This window comes from Brassica oleracea, chromosome C8 (genome assembly GCF_000695525.1).
Source record: "Brassica oleracea var. oleracea cultivar TO1000 chromosome C8, BOL, whole genome shotgun sequence".
NCBI lineage: Eukaryota > Viridiplantae > Streptophyta > Magnoliopsida > Brassicales > Brassicaceae > Brassica > Brassica oleracea.
Window position 1 is genome coordinate 39244551 of NC_027755.1, and position 6992 is coordinate 39251542.

The 6992-nt window shown below is 33.3% G+C and overlaps 1 pseudogene; it reads left to right on the plus strand.

Annotated features, from left to right (window-relative positions):
• The first annotated feature begins 589 nt into the window (after positions 1-589).
• Positions 590-2709, plus strand: LOC106310981 (annotated as a pseudogene).
• Positions 2710-6992: the final 4283 nt, after the last annotated feature.

Genomic DNA, 6992 nt, shown 5'->3' on the forward strand with positions numbered 1-6992 from the left:
GCAAAAAAATAGGGAGTTTAATTAATGAAGTAAGAATATTTTCAAATAGGTACTTCTATTTTAATAATATAGATTGGGATCCTCATCATGCATGGTTAACAGAGGTAAGATGTATGATATTGCACATGTTTGAAGATATTTGATGCCCTTCCTTGAACTGTATAAATGACAATAATGTTAAAGAGTCATTTATGCAAAGATAACCATTAATCATCATTTAGCATCATCTTGTCATCCTGATCAAACTCGAAATTGCGTACATGTAGAAGTTTCGTCATCTTCATTTTAATTAAGTATTGATGATAATATTGTATTTCATTTTGGAATCGTATTAATAACCAGAGATCCTTTGTATGCCTTAATTTGGATACGTTGACTTATTGGCTTGTTGACATACTGGCAGATCCAAATCTCGTTGATATATTGAACTAGCAAGCACGACTAGTCCACCTTCCAATCGATCCACGTGTAGTACAGTCTGGCTTGTATAAACAATATAAATCGTCTTCCACGCTTGACATTTTTTAAACATTTGCATCGGTATAAAGAAACCCCCTGATATGGGTTTGGCGAATTAGACAAAAAAAATATGAGTCAAGGCTGTGATCTCTCTATTCTGGAAGAGCTAACTTCAAATGCCAAAAAAAGACAAGATAATGTATTGAACAAGATACTCAAAGCTAACGCAAACACAGAGTACCTCAGCCGTTTTCTCGAGGGGAGCTCCGACAAAGAGCTGTTCAAGAAGAACGTACCAGTGGTCAGCTACGAAGATGTTAAGCCTTATATCGACCGTGTCGCAAACGGAGAACCCTCGGATATACTTTCGGGTGAACCCATTACTGCGTTTACCCTTAGGTATACACCTCCATCTTATCAATGAATAACAAGAGTTTTCTTATTTACATATGAAATATTTATTGAATAAGAACATGGTTGTTAGCTCTGGAACTTCAAGTGGGAGTCCAAAGATATTTCCAGCGACCGACAATTTTGAGAATATTAAATCCGCCGTTTCCCTAAACTCTCTCATTATGTCCAAGTAACTAATTTCTACACAGAAACCTGATTAATTACAATTTTTTTATTTATATATATATGACTGAGGCTTTCATGACAGAAGATGGATTGATATAGTTTTGGTTGGTTTTTAAGGCATGTAGATGGCTATAATCAAGGAAAGGTGATGATCTTTAGGTTCACTCATCCGATATCCACAACTCCTTGTGGTTTGCCTCTTGCTCCCGTTGTTACAATCTTGATGAAGAGCAAACATTTTTTGAGTATGGAAAAACGTAGTACAATCGCGAAAGAGATCATACGGTGTCCGGATAAGAAACAGAGTATGTATTGTCAACTTCTATGTGGTCTTGTCCAGTCCAGAGAGACGAGGTTGTAAGTGTGGGTGCTTCGTTCCCCTCTGTCTTGGTTCAAGTAATCAATTTTCTTGAAAAGTACTGAAAAGAGTTGGCTAGAAATATCAGGTCCGGTCATCTCAGCGAGTGGATCACCGACCTTAGTTGTAGAGATTCTGTCTCTATCATCCTTGGAGAGCCAAATCCTGAACTGGCAGATTTAGTCGAAAAAGAATGCACCGGACAAGAATCTTGGCAAGGTATCATTACACGACTTTGGCCTAAGACCAAATGCGTTGAAACCATTGTTACAGAAACTTTGGCTCAATACATCCCAGTACTAGAGTTTTACTCTAACAAACTGCCTCTAGTTTCCAAAAATTATGCATCCTCCGAAACATTTTTCGGGATAAATCTGAATCCTCTAAGCAAACCGGAACATGTGTCCTACACATTTCTACCCAACATGGCATATTTCGAGTTCATAGATGTTGGTGTGGATGGAGGAACTGAGGGCGAGATTGTTGATCTTGTGGATGTGAAGTTAGGTCACTACTATGAGCCATTGGTCACAAACTATTATGGTATCGTCCCTTTCAATTGTACCTATTACTAACTATCACTTGTTTATGTTTTAACTAATGTTGTTATGATATTTTTGTGTTGTTTGTTAGGTTTACACAGATGTAGAGTGGGAGATGTTTTACAGGTCACTGGATTTTACAATAAGGCACCTCAATTCAGATTCTTACGTAGAAAAAATACGGTTCTGAGTATCTACGTAGAATCAACGACTGAAGAAGATCTTTTGAAGGCGTTGGCTTGGTGACAGCTTGTCTAGTGGGAATGCTGTTAAAGGGTGAGGTCATGGGTTCGAGGCTCACCAACAACCTAATTATGGAGTTAGAGAGAACTCATAATGGAGGGGTTGGGTTCGGTGCGCTGCAGCGCTGTGAGCATGGGGCCCACGGGGCAGGTAGTTCCCACGGGGCGGGTTGTCACAGAACCCTTAGGAGACAAGATGGATTGATTGGAGCTCTAGAGGTAAGGATTGTGCAAAAAGGAACGTTTGATTCTCTCATGGAGTTTTTTGTCTCCCGAGGTGATTCTATAACTCAATACAAGACACCTATATGCATAAACTCTGTTGAGGCTTTAAAGGTTCTTGAAGACAAGGTTCTTGCTCGGTTCTTCAGCGACAAATCCCCTCCTATCTGATCCAGATATGATCTGTATGGATATGATGATGATCCTTGCAGAATAATGAAGTAACAAACTTATTTGGAGTAATTTGTGGTTAAGTGTGTGTAATTGATGCTTTTCCCCCTGTTCTGTTACAAAAAGTCATTGTCAAATCGTGTTGGCAATAAATAAGTGAAACAGTTTGTTTGTCAACAATTAAATGATACATATTTAAGTGTATGAGGTTTTTTTTTTTGAGCAACTAAGTGTATGAGGGATACATATTTAAGTGTATGAGGTTTTTTTTTTTGAGCAACTAAGTGTATGAGGGATACATATTTAAGTGTATGAGGTTTTTTTTTTTGAGCAACTAAGTGTATGAGGGATACATATTTAAGTGTATGAGGTTTTTTTTTTTGAGCAACTAAGTGTATGAGGTATGATGGTGTATTATTCTCTCTTTTCTTATACAGTTTGGTGTGTTATCTTATAAAAAAATAAATAAAATCTTTTTCTCTGTTTAATTTAGGGGGTATCACATGCCCACACAGAAACCCACACTAATCCGTAAAGAGATGGTGCGGTTCACGGATTAACTCTCGCTCCGGATATTCAAATGAAATATAAAGCACGGTCTTATATCCGCGTGGTCACACATGTTTAGTATCACGGAGTTGCTTTAAACCCGGATCAGTTAACTTACTAGAATTCGTAGACATCCTTATGTGATTAATAAATAAAATCTTCCAGGCTCCAATTAGCTATTTAACTTAATTTCAAATAGGTGTTTTGCCCGCACATGCTGGCATAATTGTTTTTATAGATATTTATTAATAAATGTACTATTAAATTTAAAGATAGTTTTTCTAAGTCAAACATTAAATTTATAATATTTCAAGAATCTTTTAATTTCTTAATTTTTATCTTTTATTAATTTTAAAACATTATTTTCGATAACAATGTCAATATCTTATTATTTTAAAATAGATTATTATCTTTAAACAATTTTTATTATATTAATTTATAATCAATTATATAATTAAAGAAAATATATATAACTGCTAATACAAAGTGATGTTATTAAACCAAATTATTGAAATTAGCAAAGCCTACAAAATCTCAAAATAAATCAAAAGCAAAAAAAATGTTCAACCTATAACCCAACTTTACATATTATATTAATCAAAGTAAATAAAATGATTGAATTGTATAATTATATCATGAAATACCTCCCACAATAACTGAATACACACTCAAACATTTTAATAAATAAAATATTAATATATAATGTATAAGATAAGAACCTTCGTTATCTATTCTTATATTTAATTCTAAATGCTATAATAGAGAAAAAATAAGCTATAATCAATCTCTATTTTTCATTTAAAATAGAAACATGGTATTTTCTTCTAAATATAAATATTAAAATAGTATTTTTAGTATAAAAACATAATTTTTATTTTCAAATTGGTCTTTTAACTTTCAAACTTTAATAATATAACTAAAACAAATAATTTGGAAAATACAGTTTTTTTATAAAAACTAGAATCACATTTTTCTTTACATAATAGTCTTTTAAATAAATTGTAATTTAAACAAAATTATAATTCTCTGAAATTCTTGAAAAACATTAAAGTAAGTAGAGTTAATTAAAATAAATATTTTGAAAATATTTCTTTTGAAGACAGATATATTTAAAATATTTTAATATATAATTCCATTCCCAATAAAAAATATTTAGAAAAATCACGAAAGCAAACAAATATAAATAAAAAAAAATTTGTTACTTATATACCTCTTTTTAGTATTTTAATACTAAAATATATTTAATAATTTAGAAAAAATATTCCATGACATATTACGCTTACAAACAAATATAAATAAATTTTTGATATTTTTATAAACCTATTTTTAATATTTTAGTATAGTGATAAATATAATTATTATACGTATATATATATACTACGAATTATAAAAATTAGTGAATAAGAAAGAAAGATGTAGATAAACACAAAATAAATACATGAAATTATCCTTTATTTTTCAAAAATGTTTTCCATTTATTGTTTTGAGATAATTTTATAATATTAATTTGTAATCAGATAAATAATGAATTATATTTTAATTATAGTTTAATTAACATTATTTCTAAAAACTAATGACCTAGTCCTAAAATTATGGAGAATATGACAAATAAGCAAATTCATTTCTCAAATAATAGTATAGATTCTTTCATTGGCTTCTTTCAAGCCTTTTTAAGAAAATACCAACAATAATTATCTGAAAAACCCTTGTAGAGTAGAACATTGGTTTATGAATTGTTTCAAGACTTGGAGATTTGCAAAACCTGAGTTATTTCTTTCGGGTTCGTTATTATTGGCTTCTTGTATACTCTGATTATGACATGCACTCCTAGTTATTTCTTCAATCCTTTGCAGAACAGTTACAAAAAAAAAAAAAACCTTTGCAGAAAAGACTTTCAAGAAAATGATCTGCGAAGCCCTAATTAGAGCATTTATAAATGAGTATCTTTGCATAAATCAGGGATTCTATGTTATATGAAAAACAAATTGGTTAAAAAATAATGGGTTTCTAACTCAAAACAAAGTAATAATTAGTAAAGCTCAAATTCTATTTTTAATCTCTTCTAGATTTTTTTCTTACTTTATTCCACTGTTGTTTATATATTAACGTATAAGTTCTAATTTTTTTTTCTAGAGAATATACATACTCTAACAAAAACAATCAGTAGCTTTTAACTCAATATAAATTAGACATTAGCAAAGTAACCCCATATATAAGAGCATGATTATCGGCTGAGACATTTTTCGTCCTTAAATTTTTTTTTTCTGATTTAAAAAAAAAGAAAGAAAAAATTAAATATGAACCAATTGCGGGCCGCCACGTATCAGTGGGGCCCGCAAACAGTTAGGAACAACCCTTGGGACGTTACTTAATTAGGGACATTTGAGCAAAGTTTCTAGCAAAAAAGTGGTGGGCCCCACACCAAAAACACTAAGACCATGATTATTGCAAATACCCTATTAGGGGTTCTTATTAATTTTTTAATGCATTTTAGTAGAAAAAGTGTATTAAGAGACAAAGCTAAGAGACCCATAAATTTAATTGGTCCATTGCAAGATTCTTAATTAAGGATTTAAAAAAAAAATATTACTTTTTTTTATTAAACTTAAATTTTTTGAATATCTGAATATGTCTAAAGGAAGAGAAGAAGAGAAGAAGCCGAGGTTGAAGAGAAGAACAAAAGAAGAGAAGAAGCCATAGTTGAAGAGAAGATAAAAAGAAGAGAAGAAGATAAGAAGGGGTGGCTAATACAAGAGAGAAAGTTTAACTTACAACCAATTCGAGTTGACATTCACCTAACTCATTATTCAGACTTAAACATCTTTCTATATACCCATTAATCACACCTCAGACAAACAGCCAAATTCACAATCAATATATTGCAGAGAAATGAGGTTCACATTCAATATATTGCAGACAGTAATCAGTTTATATCTAACTATTAATCACACCTAACCAAAGCTCTTTTCAACCTAGCAATCAATTTACGAGAGCAAAGATTATTGTTTTACTTGTACGCCAATTGTAGACCTCTGCTTTGCCGAACCTTCAGGTGTCTTCATGTAGCTTCATCCGTCCATCTAAAGAAACAAAGACAAAGAGACAGATCAAAAAGAATCAGTGATGATCGATCTTTAAATCACCAGACATAAATTTCTCAAGTGACACAACCAACATAAGAGACAGAATCAACATAATAAACAAAGACACAGACTTAAACAAACACAAGAGACATCATCATCTGTACAATCACGAGCTGAGACATAAAAGGACAAATACATAGCTTTACCTTTCGATTTGATTTCCTCGATGATAGCCACGGGCCGGAGAGCGTCGACGACTGCGAAAAACATGCAGAGTCATCGAGGAGACCAAGAGAGAGAAGCGGAGTATTCGAGGATCGCTAGAGAGACGTGGAGGCGTCGAGGAGACTAAGATAGGGAGGCAGGCAGAGTCGTCGAGGATCGCGAGAAAGGAGTGTGAATCGTCGACGAGACCGGCACCGAAGCAGAGCCGTCGAGGATCGCAAGAGAGACGCCGACACGTCGACGAGATCGACAGAGAATCAGTCGCCGAGGAGACCGACAGAGTCGACGATTCGACCGAGAGAGACGCCGGCTTATTCCGTCGACGAGAGATACCGTCGAGGAGAGTTCAGCGCCGAGGAGAGATCACCAGAGAGATTTGATGTCGTAGAGGATTCGAGAGAGAAAGAAAGAAGATGATCCGTCAAGAGAGAGAGATGATGCACCACAAGAAAACACTCCGAATTCCGACGGAGCTTCCGACGGACACCAAGGTCGTCGGACATTTGCGACGGAATACTGACAAATTTCCGACCAAATCCAAAAAAATGAAGTCGTCGGAATT